Source organism: Phyllostomus discolor, chromosome 9 (assembly GCF_004126475.2).
Source record: "Phyllostomus discolor isolate MPI-MPIP mPhyDis1 chromosome 9, mPhyDis1.pri.v3, whole genome shotgun sequence".
In the NCBI taxonomy this organism is placed as follows: domain Eukaryota; kingdom Metazoa; phylum Chordata; class Mammalia; order Chiroptera; family Phyllostomidae; genus Phyllostomus; species Phyllostomus discolor.
The window spans coordinates 28,667,979-28,681,585 of NC_040911.2; the positions used below are offsets into that span (position 1 = coordinate 28,667,979).

At 37.9% G+C, this 13,607-nt stretch overlaps 1 protein-coding gene across 6 annotated transcripts in view; it reads right to left on the reverse strand.

Moving 5' to 3' along the window:
* Positions 1-13,607, reverse strand: part of DTNA (dystrobrevin alpha) — a 352,090-nt gene that overhangs the window by 150,404 nt on the left and 188,079 nt on the right. The window contains exon 1 of one of the 6 annotated variants that reach the window (XM_028523840.2): positions 8,596-8,787. The exons of 3 other annotated variants lie outside the window; for them this stretch is intronic. The gene's annotated coding sequence lies outside the window, so the exon portion shown is untranslated. Of the gene's footprint in view, positions 1-8,595; positions 8,841-13,607 lie in introns of those variants that run through there. 2 more of the 6 variants (XM_028523839.2, XM_036009159.1) reach the window with 2 other exon arrangements.

Sequence of the window (13,607 nt, forward strand, 5' to 3'; positions counted from 1 at the left end):
TCGTCAATAAATGAGGACAATACTTGTTTCATTGCTTGTAACAGGAATTAAATGAAATGGTGCATGAAAAGTGTTTGGCCTAATCCCAAATGACCAATGCATGGTTGCTGTGATGGTTGCCATGATGATGTGATGATGATGGTGATGGTGATGGTGATGGTGATAATGATGGTGGTGTAGATCTGGCTCCTGAACATTTTTTCAGTCCTTAAGTTACAGGCCTACCTTACATTTCCAGAGATTTCTGATTCTCCTTTCTCCCTGATATTTTCATACTGTTCTTTCTGTATAGATCCTCCTGTCCCCAGTCTTCTAGTGAATGTTCATTATTTTAAAAGTTTATCCCAGTGCTTCCTTTTCTACAAAGCATTTTCTCACCCTCCCTCTATAATATCTGTCCTGTATAGGAGCCTGTACAGGCTCCTAAGTATATTCCAAGGAAACTCTGAATGCAGGGACACTGGGCCATTATTATACTGTCTGCTCAGATGTCAAGTATAGTGTCTGACTGTGAAATAACAGGAAAACATATATTGGTCTCTGCTCCCAGTCTCTACTGTGGAGCTCCTAAAACCCTCATAATTTCCTAAGCACAAAGAACAGCAGTGACATCTTTTGTTCTGATATTTAGTTTTCGTCCCTGGTTCCTGATAAAAAGCTCCTAAGTCTTCTGGAATTTTCTAGGTAAAGGGAGTGTCTTTTGTTTCAGTGAGGTGCCTCCTGGTGAGCTCCTGGAGAGTTTCAGGATGGGAGGGGGTCACCAGTAAAACCAAGCCTTGGTTAGAACTGTGGAATTCTCAGGCCCACTCCCATACTCCAAGGGGGGAGAGGAGCTGCTGACTTGCTTCATGATCGATTGTGCTTGGAAAATGAAGCCTCCATAAAAATTGTGCGAGTATCAGGTTCGGAAAGGCCGATGAGCACATCCATGCGCTGGGAGGAGGGTGTGTGCCAAATCCCCAGGGACAGAAGCGCCTGTGCTCGGGACCGTCCGGAGCTCATCCTGCGCAAGTCTGCACATGGATGTTCACCTGTATCTTTTATCACATTCTTTACTATGTAATAAACTGATAAACACAAATGTTCCCTTGAGCTCTGTGAGATGTTCTAGCAAATGATCAAAACTGAAGAGGGGGTTGTGGGAACCTCTGATTTGTAGCCAGCCGGTCAGCTTGGGTGACAACCCAAACTGCTAATTGGCATGTGAGGTGGGGGTAAGGGTGGTCGTGTGAGGCTTTGTCCTTAACGTGTGGGACCTGATACTATTCCAGGCCATTAGAATTTCTTGGTGTGGAAAATCCACACACCTGGTGTCAGAGATGTTGTAAGTACATTAGTAGTGTGATAATAAAGGAAAGCAGTGCATTTTTCTTATACACTGACATATAAATTCAAATTGTTTTTTATTTCGTGAATGAGAAACTGAATGAACACTAGAATTAAGTGAGCAAGGCTATAGAATATTTTAAGACAAAGACTTCTCAGAGAAATCTTGGAGTTACAGTCACTAAATGCAAGGATCTTTTGAGTATTATTTCTTTGAATGAAAGAGAAATCTCACAAAGTATATTCACGTTCTCACCCTGTGTCACCTTAATTCATCAGAGATATTTGAAATGAATCCCAACATTAAATAAAAGACCCTATTTATCGTGCTTAATTCTAGAGCTGCACCGTCCATGTGGCTATTTAAATAACAGCATTAAACATTAGAAATTTAGTTTCCTCAGTCATACTAGTTATATTTCGAGCACTCCACTGCCACAGGTGGCCGGTTGTTACTCCACTGGACAGTGCAGACACAGATGTTTCTAGCACCACCGGAGTTCCAGTGAACACTGCTGCTCTAGGGTGCTGCCCTCCCTCTGCGCCTACGTGCCGGGCTACTTTCGAGACCAGTGATTCCCTGCCCATCCTAATATGAGCAGAAATTTATTCTGAACAAATTTAAAACAATAATAATCGAAAAGCCTATCTTATTCAAAATATTTTACTGTTTCTAAGGAATTCCAGATTTTATCACATTGTACTTTTCTGTGAAATTTTAAAAATGCATCCTTCCTCCTACATTTGATATGAGACATCTTATTTGCAACATCACTTATGAAGAGAAATGCATATAGGTGGATAAAGGGATTCAGAGACTTTACTTTCGACCATCAGGGTTTTAACAATGCCTTGTTTGTCTGCTTTTACACGCACTCGGCCAGTCCGTAGCGGACCCAAGCATTCACTTAACCAAGCCAAGACCCTTTTCTCTGTATCACGTTGTCTACACATGTTCTGTCTGACCAGTAAGAAGTGGAACCGTTAGGGGACCAGGTAGCCATGTCTATGATTTCTTACACTTCTGTAGCTATCAGATCAGAAATATGAGCTGGAGAATTTTTTTGTATTTCTCAGATTCTTTTTCTGAATGACTCCTCTTATTGACACTTACAAACACCACAAGGAAAAGCCCCGTTTATGTGTTTGACTTTATTTGTTTAGGATATTTTCCTCTAGTAGAAATGTTGGGTCCAAGGACATGTGATTTTTATGTGTGTTTGAAATATTGATTCTACTTTTGTATTTGTTTTTTAATTTTTCTTATAACATTGTCCAGGAGTAACAACTTTTCATCTAATAATTTCTTTATAGTTTCTTCCTTTAAAGGTGTGTTTTTTTATATTAAGTCTATACTTTCTTTTACTACTGTGATGGATCCACATTTCATGTTGGAATTGACAATCCATATGGTATTTTCTTTTATGTGAGGGGTAGGTAGCGGCAGATGATTTTTCTGAGTATAATTATTCCCTAAGTAAACCCAAGTTAATAGGTGTCAGACATAAAATATTGTTGTTTATTTAAAATAAATAATTTAAAATTTAAAAAGATAATCAAAATAGTAAAATGCTGTCAATTGTGAACATATAAAAATGCATGCCAGATAGTAGGAAATAATTAAAATACTATTACTCTAAAATGTATCAAGCTAATAATACCATGAAAGTAAAAAAATCTATTGCCCCTTTTTATATTAAAAATGTAACAAATTATACATTTCTAATAGTAAGTTTTTCTTTCCCCATCAGCACTTGTCCACACATTATACAGTTCTTTATTACTTTAATCATTATTGATAAATACCTCTATTCTCACTGAAGTAAGTTAACATACTTCCTAGTAAACTCTGACAAGAACATCAACAAGCACATCCATTGTGAGTAAGTTATAAATGCTATTAATGAAATTAACTAAATTTGGGAGTAAATATCTGAAAGTCATACCATCCATTAGAAATTTCCACTTTCTAAAAACATTGGTCTTTTTCTATATGCAGAACCTAGAGCTTTCTGATGAAGTCTATCTTACTCTCTGAATTAGTTATTATTGTCATTGTCATCACCCTGGCTATGATCATGGTACCACTGGCTTTTTAAAAATTTGAAACATTTAAGAATATTAAAACAAGAGTCCAATTCTTTTCAAACAGATATTACATGGTAGTTAATAATAAAATTCACCTTATTAATAAAGTCTTAGGTCTAAAATAACAACTTTTAAAAATGCAGTATCTAGCTGATAATGAGTCATTGGATTGGCCTCCATTTATTTTAGAAAATTGTCTCAGGGCTCAAAGATTATCATCGATTTTATAGATGAGGCTATGATAGTCAATATGGTTCTCCTTTATCATGACTATGTTGAACATTGATCTTCTTAATAAAGGTAAAAGTTTACAGATAATTAGTTATTTGTCAGAGAGGCTAGGGAGGTCTAGAAATTAAAGCTAAAATGTTAAAAATCATTAATACAGTTCCAATCATCCAAAATTAAAAATAAAGCACAATTTAAACAAGGATTGAGAAAAATATGATTCGATTAAACAATACTGGCAAAATTTGTAATTTAAAGCAATCGCATCAAAGGTCATTTGTCTCAAGAAGATCTTCCATACAGTCATTATGGAAAACAGTATGGAGTTTAAAAAAAGCTCTCAAAACTAAAAATAGAACTACCATATGATCCCGTAATCCCTTTTCTGAGTGTATACTCAAGAGCAGCAGCATCAGCCCCTTGGAAGTGATGTTTGCGCTCCTGTGTTTATTGCAGCATTATTCACAATAACCAAAACATAGAAAAACCCTGAAGTGTTCATCAACACAGTAATGGGTCAGGAAACTGTGGTATATATGTACAACGGAATATCAGTCAGATTTTAAAAAGAAGATACTGCCATTTGCAACAAAAATGGATGAACATGTAGGACATTCTACTAAGTGAAATAAGCCAGACATAGAAAGAAAAATGCTGTATGATCTCAGTTACATATAGAATCTAAAAAAGTCAAATACCTAGAAGCAGAGAGTATGTAGAACAGTGGTTGGGAGGGGGAGGCAGCGGGTGGGCGGGGCAGGGGGGTGAGAGAAACAGGGAGATGTGGGTCAAAGGGTGAGACGCTGCCATGATGTAGGATGAACAAGTGTAAAGGTCTGCTGCACAGCCTGCTGACTGGTCCACACTGTGTGCTGAAGATCTGCTCTCACTAAACGCAAAACTGGTAACTATTTGAGAAAATATATTAATTAGCTTGCCTTTATTAATCATTTCACTATAGGGACTTCTGGAAAGATGGAGGAATAGGTGGACGCACCGTACCTCCTCGCACAACCAAGATTAGAACAACAGTAATTTACAACAATAATTTACAGACAGAATAACGCCCAGAATCGACAGAGGATTTATCTGAATGGAAGTCGGACAGCCAAGAAGTTGAAGTAGATGCGTTCATCCTGACTGGTAGGAGAAGATGAGCCGGGCGGGCGCGGGGCTGGCGCGTGGAGGTCGGGGAAAGTTTGGCGCGACAGCCATCCGGGGCGCAAGAAGGCAGCGGTGATCCCTGAGTACGCAAGCTGCAGCTGGCGGACCCAGAGGGGTAGCGATTGTGGACCAGGGCAGAACTCGCAGCCCGGGAGCCCAGAGAAGGGTCTGAGCCCAGGAGAACGGAACTACCGCCATTGTTCCCTCCCGTCCCCGCTCCCGCCCCGGCTCCCACATATAACGTCACAATCTAGCGACTGGGGTGCCCAGCCCCGGTGAGCACCTAAGGCTCTGCCCCCCACTGTAACAAGGGTGACCAGACCGGAAAAAAAAAAAAGGAGAGACAGGGAAAAATATGTTTTCAACAGAGCAGATCAGTCCCCCAGGACTCATCCTTTTGAGCGACCAAGAATTAGCCAATCTATCAGATGCACAGTTCAAAACACTGGTGATCAGAAAGCTCACGGAATTGGTTGATTTGGGGCGCAATATAGATGAAAGGATGCAGGTTACCATAAAAGAGATGCAGGAAGATACATGGAGGAGAGCCAATAGTGAAAGGAAGGAATCTGAGTCTCAAAATAATACAGTGGACCAGAAGGAAGATAGAATCAACCAAGCAGGAAAGCATGATGAAATAAGAATTCAAAAAATTGAGGAAAAGGTTAAGAGCATCCAGGACACCTTTAAACATTCCAATATCCGAATTATAGGGGTACCAGAATCGGAAGGGGGAAAGCAACAAATTGAGCACGTATTTGAACAAATAATAAAGGAGAACTTCCCCAATCTGGCAAAGGGAACAGTCTTCCAAGAAATCCAAGAAGCTCAGAGAGCCGCAAAGAAGTTGGACCCAAGAGGAAACACACCAAGGCACATCATAATTACATTAGCCAAGGTAAAAATGAAGGAGAGAATCCTAGAAGCAGCAAGAGATAAGGGGACAGTAACCTACAAAGGAGTTCCCATTAGACTGTCAGCTGATTTCTCAAAAGAGACCTTACAGGCAAGAAGGGGCTGGAAAGAAGTATTCCAAGTCATGAAAGACAAGGACCTACATCCCAGATTGCTCTATCCAGCAAAGCTCTCATTTAGAATGGAAGGGCAGATAAAGTGCTTCTCAGATAAGGTCAAGTTCAAGGAGTTCATCATCACCAAGCCCTTATTTTATGAAATGCTAAAGGGACTTATCTAAGAAAAGAAGATAAAGAAAAGACATATATAGTAAAAGGACAGCAAACTCACAAATATTAACAACCACACCTAAAGCAAAACCAAAAGAAACTAAGTAAACAATTAGAACAGGAACAGAACCACAGAAATGGAGGGCACATGGAGGGTTAGTAGCAGGGGGGGTGGGAGGAGGAGAGAGGGGGAAAAGGTACAGAGAATAAGTAGCATAGAATGTAGGTTGAAAATAGATAGGGGGAGGGCAATAATAGTATGGGAAATGTAGGAGCTAAAGAACTCATAAGTATGACACATGGACATGAACTAAAGGGGGGAAACATGGGTGGGAGGGGGGTACAGGGTGGAGGGGAGAGAAGGGGGAAATGGGACAAATGTAATAGCATAATCAATAAAATATATTTAAAAAATCACTTCACTATATATATATATATGAAATCATTTTTACACTCCTTTAAATATACAGTTCTTATTACAAATAAAATTAAATAAGTAAAACCCCATGTTATTGTGGACCACTCTGTTGGGGTGACCGCAGAAATGACCTGTGTTGATGGTGTGGTGTCAGGTGAGCACAGACCACAGACACTGGGATGTACATTGAGTTTTACACCTTTCCAGCTCAGTTATAGCTGCCTGACATCTTAACCCACAGTAGCAAGGACTGAAACAACATCAACTCTAAGAATTTGTTTTCATTTCAATTAATGGAGAACAACTATCTATGCTGAATTGTGTACTTGAAATGCAGAATAGTAGAATCATAGTACTTTTTACTAATGTCATCTCATCCACACAGCTCTATTCCTCGATTTTACCCATTCTAGTACAGATGGGAAAGAAGAGAGTTTGGTTAAGACATCATTTACACTTTTATCTCTACCTTTTGTCTTTCTTTTCTTGTGTCATCTCTCTGTGTCTGTCTCTGTCTCTCTTCCTCTTTCCTTCTTTCCCTCTTTTATTTTTCCTTTAATAAAAATTGACCACTTTCTACCTTGGGTGTAGTCATTAATGAGAATTTCACCCACTTAAAATATTTTACCAGGTACTATCTTTCACCAGCTCTTGGGAACCTCCTATTCTTAAATAGTAACAATTTATACTGTGAAAATACTTTATGTTTTGGAGCACCATGCTCATAGCTTATTCTGTATTCAAGCAACAAAGGGAAAAGGGAAGAAGGAATCCGCACATAAGTATGGTAGTTTATAAACGCTCATTGTTATTATAATGCTTTTGATATTTGTTACCATAGAAATAGTTTCCTCTTTTTGCAGTTATGGCAAAAAAGTGTTTTGAATAATGATTATAATCCCTTGCTCAAATTTAGAAAATGGGCTGAAGGTATGAAAAGTAGAGAGATTAAGGAAATAGAAATGAAAATACAGAGTATAAATCAATTTAACAAAATCCAAGTTTCTTTTTTTGAAGAAAGAGTGGTATACAACCAAACTTGGGATAACTTATTGGCTTTTAGCACCATCAGTGCCAATTAGTGGCAAATAATTGATTTTGGCTAACAAGGTATTTTTCAAAGGCTTTTCTGTATGAGAATACTCCAGTGGATACTGGACAGTGAATATGCTTGAGTAACAGTGAGGCTCTGCTTACTGTTTAGTTAGGTTTTATCTCTAAAGCTGCCAAGTTAACTTTGTTTTATGAGGACAGAAGTTGTATAGGCTACCCCCTAGCTAAAAAAAATTAAAATATATCATCATGTCCTATGAGAAAGCCAAACATCAGTAGAAGCCATGAGCAAGAAACCAAAATCAGTTATTAAATGAAGAAATCTTCTCCTCTAAGTTGCTCTTAGCCCATCAAAGCTTCCCCTTTGGAAGCCTGCTCTAGGGAGACCTGTAAACACGGCGGGGGAGGCGTCTGTGCTCTGGGAATTGATGCTTCCCGGAGCCGCACGGAATTGTTTACATACTGCTCTTACCAGCCTCTAAGCAGAAGAGTTCATTTTACACTAACCCGTATTGTATTTACTTCTATTTTTAAATCCTCTAAGACACATACAACCACAGTGCTGGAAAGAACAGAATACTAATGGAAATAAAATATGCTGTAAAAATTATAGATACAACTGAACTATTCACGCTGGATGAGGCTGGCAGTAATATGGTGAAAGAGGGAAAAAAGCCCAGATACAATAAATACACTACATACCAGGCTGGAGAACTTTGTCCTACTGCTTAATTTAGTATAAAAACCAAGCTGCTTTGGTCCAATGCCACTAATAAGGCGTCCTCTAAGAAAAGTGGATCCACTTCCAAGGACAAAACAAGGAAGCCCCGCTCAGTTTTACATCGGTCTGACCGCACTGATCATCGCATTCTTACTACTTCCTTTCTGGCTTTCTTTCTTTTACTTGCACACACACCCTCACACACATTACCTCAGAACCATAAAAATTCACAACGTTTTAGACCTTCAAATTAAAAACATTAATTTGAAGGGGGGGTAGAAGGGGGGGAATGGGAGAAATTTGTCCTGTGCCCGTGTGGGGGTGGGGTGGGGGCAACAGCGAAATTCCACCCGCAAGTTATGCCACTGCAACAGAAGTAAGAGTTCGATTTCATAGATTCAGTTGTACCTTACCTGGTTTTGTAGTTAAATGCACCAACATGCCCCTAATTCTTCCTCTGAAGTGCTACATATGCTGAAAGCTATAGTATTTGACCTTACACATTTCCACAGAAGAAACTCCAAAGTAACCTTTAACTTCAATAAAACGCTGTGTTCATTCTTCCCCTTGTACTCAACACACAGCAATCTAATACACCTCATCATGTGGTCCGTTACCATGGTAGCAATGAATCCAGCTGCTGAAATACAAAAGACTGACAAAAAGTTGCTTTTTTCCTCTCCACCCACCCTGACAAAGTCAGATTTTTTTTTGTCTGTATGACAAGTCTAATTTGAATATATTTTTGTTGCTGACTCAACTTCGTGAACAAGAAAAATAAAAGAAAAAGGAATAATAGAGGTTTAAGAATAGAAGTTCTCCAAAGCATTGAAGCCAAATAATGAAATAAGTATATCCAGTTTTAAGTTGCTTCTAATCCCTTGAAATACTGATTCTTATCTACTACTTCTGTTAACCAAATAATTTTAAAGGCCAGTTGCTAACTCAATAAGAAATGCAGCAATAATCTCACAGCTCCTTTGAAAATCTGAAAATAAGTATGTATATATGTATGTTAAATGATTCAGTAAACACAAATGCTGAAAACAGCACATTAGTATATGAAGGGCTAGTCTCAAAGTTTTTCTAGAACAAACATCTAATTACAGCTCAGAGGTGGGAGGTAAAATTTCTCATTCTTTTTTTTTTCCATCAAAACACTGTGTTTAACCATTATTTAAACAGATTAGGTTTCGGTTCTACTTAAAATGATCACAGATTTGGACTGTGGTGATACACACAGCTAGAATCAACCAAACTATATTTGGGCTTCTACATTAAAAGTAGAGGTCTTGGCCCTGGTGGGGTAGCTAAGTTGGTTAGAGTGTTGTCCTGATATGCCAAGGTTGCAGGTTTGAGCCCCTATGAGGGCACATACAGGAAGCAACCAATGAATGCAGAAATAAGTGGAACAACAAATCGATATTCCTCTCTCTTCCTCTCTTTCTCTGTCTCTCCTTTCCTCTCTCTTTCTCTCTTTCAAAAAAAAAAAAAAAAGAGTAGAAGTCTCAGAGGTTTTCTCCTAAGAGGTCTTAGAGTGGGGATCTTACTGACTCTGAACAATTCTGGGACCCCGAACCAACAGTTACATAATTAAGATTCAAGGAATCACCTACAGTTTGTTCCCAATAATTTAAGGAAGGCCAGTGAGAGAGTCCTGGGGTTAGTGGGGCATAATGTAGGACACACTGGCTATTTCTTGAACGTCTTAAGCAGGAGATGGGTGTTTTACTGCAGCCTAGTGGAGGATACCTCCATTGTGTTCACTGCATTATATGCTGGGTTAAACCCTTAAGGCATCTGAACAGGCTTTTCCTTAGTGTTCCACGTGAAAAGGGGGGCAAGGGAGAGGAGCTCTTCAGAAGAATGATTGTGGGGTTAACACAGGCATGGGTTAGAAACTAGACTTTAACCCACGGATTCTTTAGCCTTTCTAAACCTTGGTTGCTCTTCTGTAAAATTCTTACTTTAAAGAGTTGTGAGAAAGGATTAAATGAGCTAGTCCAAGGAAAACAGCAATAACTGTGCTTGAAGCATACCAAGTAGTCAATAAACTATGGCTAGTATTATTTAATAAAAATGTTTATGAGTTCTGAGCAAGAGGGACAATGAGAAAGCTCATCGATGTCTGACTTTCCCTTGCTCATAAAACTGTCATTTTCAACCAGATACACATTATCAATCAATCATATGCTTCATAATATAAGTTTGGGTAGCAACACAATATGAATACAGTGACCATTTCAGACAAGTAGCTAGCATTATTTACTCCCATCTACAAACCATCTAGGGGGTTGTGACCATTCAAAAGTTTCCACATATTCCCAGGGCAAAATGAATTATGGGAAGTGTTAAACTTGGCAGTTGATTTAAAGAAGTTTTTAATATAAAAGAAAAATACATTAAGTAAAGAAATTTATTTTGATATTTATATTGGATTCTCAAGAAATGGTCATTTTTTTCAAATTAAAATGGGGCATAAGGGAATTTTATCATGAGGAACTTCAGAATTAAAATTACATACCTACATTGCATTTTAAACAATTTACTGATGTTGTATTAACAGAAGCATTCAAAAGGTCACCTCGATCAGCAAGAAGGGCTGTAAACCACTCACCAATATGGACTTTTAGCTGCTTTTCTCCACAATCATCTAACCCAGGAAATTACCTGACATGAAAGCCAATTGCATAGGAAAATTAGCACTAAGGTCTTTTTGAAGACATAGTGCAAAGAAGCAGCCAGGGCAAAACAAACAAACAAACAAACAAACAAAACCCAAAACAAAACAATACAAAAAAAAAAGAGAAAACCTGTGGCAAAGAAAAATTTTCATCACAAGAATTTGCCAGAAAGAATAAAAGGAATGAATCATGCATGTTGCAAGATTTTTCTATCATTAAAAAAAGCCCTATAAATCAGCAGAGATTATCAAAGTAGTGTTGTGACTCACATGGACACAGCCCTACAAAGGGTGTAAAGAAGGCAGAACTGGGAAAAAGGCAAGAAGCACATGCCCTGGAAAATCGGCGCCCCTAATCCTCTTCAGAAGAGTTGATGAAGGAAAGGCTAACAGAGCCACGATTTGAATAATTCATAACTGTTCTCATGTGTGGCGGGCTGAATAGAGGCTCTTCCACTGCTACCTTGTGCATTTTTCTCCTACAGATTGGTTATGTATATAATTGTTCCTCATTTTGTAGATTTGAGAGTCGATCATTTATCTAGTTAATGTAGACTGCTACTAGAGCATTTAATGCGGTAGCAAACAACCTTCATCAGATGTTAAAGTGACTTGTTTGAATTCCCCTAAGCATTAGAGAATGTGATGTCAGTGTACTGTATTTGGTTTCAGAAAGTTTTAAGTTCCCTTTTGCAAATGTTAAGGTTAACTTCTCTCTCGGTGTGAACAAAATTTGTAATATAATCTGTGCTGTTATGACCCACTTAATTTTGTATGAAGAATTCAATGGCCTGGGGAGAAACCGTTTTTGCCACATAATGCTTCAGAATGTACCCTGGGAAGTTGATTTGCCAAGCCCTGGATCCGTGTAGAGAGGGGAGGGAGCTTGGGAAGTGATTTGCTTCACTGCTCTCCCTTCAGACATGAGAGCACCTAATTTCCCACAAACTCAAGGTAACAAAATGGGTCCTGAGGTCACAAGCTTCAATTAAACAGCATGGCTACAAAAACAACAACAACAGAAAAGAACAACAAAAAAAATCTGGATGCTAATGTTAATAAAATTATTACAAGACAAAACAATTTGAACTTCTGCAAATGCAATTTAGGGGGGCCACATTTTAAAATCATGATTTCTTTGATGATATTGTGAGTGTTTTATTTTTAAGGCAAGTGAAAAAATGTGTTAACAGCAACAACAGAAAATGGAGGTTGTGATATGAACAATTTTTTGCAAGCACATAGTTTTTTGGGAGACTTTGAGCAGCTGACTTAAAAAATATTAATTGGATTAGTATCTATCCTATTCATGAAAATTTCTTATGAAAGAAGAAGGCTGTTGCAAGTTATTTCAATTTATATAACTCAATATCAAGATATTGTATTTAACCCTTAATGTATTGTTGAAACATACACTCCTCTTTTGAATTATACTAATGGTGCTATAAGTAATAGGGAGTCCTTTTGATTTCCTGCTGTCGGCACATCACAGAAAATTTTTCAATAGCACTGTGAAATTGGTGGCTGCATATTTTACAGATAACTTTTTGTGAACCCTGAGCAATTTTGCCTGACTCCTTATGGAAATTTATTCCCAAATTTCTGTCTTTTTGCATTTTTTCATGTCTTTAAAATTCAAAATTATACAGTTATATTCTGGGCTTTTCCTTAGTGAAAAACATACTTGGTTTTTAAATTTAATAATAAAAAGTTAAACTTGTTGTCCCTTTTCTCACTAAAAGGTAATATCACATGTCCAATGTAGAGAAATTGAAGACACAGAAAGGTTTGTGAAACAGCATGAAAGCACACACACATGCTTCACTCTCTGAGGTGACCACTATGCACATTTTAATGTGTTTCTTTATATATTAAAACTCTTGGATAATTTTGAATATATCTTTCTTTTGCTTAATGAAAGACATGTAAAATAAATATAATAAGGTGTTATATATTCTTTCAAAATTTTTTACTTATTATGCTATTCCAGTCGTCCCAGTTTTTCCCTGTGTTCCCCTCCACTCGGTACCATCCATTCCCTCCTAAGGAGGAGGCAAGCCCCTCCTTAGTTCATGTCCATGGGTCATAAGTATAAGTTCTTTAGCTTTTCCTATACTGTTCTTAACATCCCCCTGTCTGTTCTTTACCCATCAATTTGTACTTCTTAATCCCTGCACCTTTTCTCCCAGTCTCCTCCTTCCCCCACCCAACTGATAATCCTCCAAGTGATCTCCATATCTATGGTTCTGTTTTTGCTCTGCTTGTTCATTTAGTTTGCTTTTTAGATTCGATTGTTGATAGTCGTGAATTCATTGCCATTTTAATGTTCATAGTTTTGATCTTGTTTTTCTTAAGTAAGTCCCTTTAACATTTCATATAATAATGGCTTGGGGATGATGAACTCCTTTAGCTTTACCTTGTCTGGAAGCACTTTATCTGCCCTTCAATTCTAAATGATACCTTTGCTAGATACAGTAATCTAGGTTGTAGGTCCTTGCTTTTCATCACTTTGAATACTTCTTGCCAATCACTTCTAGTATGCAAAGTTTCTTTTGAGAAATCAGCTGAGAGTCTTATGGAAACACCTTTGTAGGTAAACCATCTACTTTTAAGATTCTCTCTTTATTCTTAACCTTTGACATTTTAATTATGGTGTGTCTTGGTGTGGTCCTCTTTGTGTCCATCTTTTTTGGGACTCTCTCTGTTTTCTAGACTTGCATGTCTATTTCCTTCACCAAATTA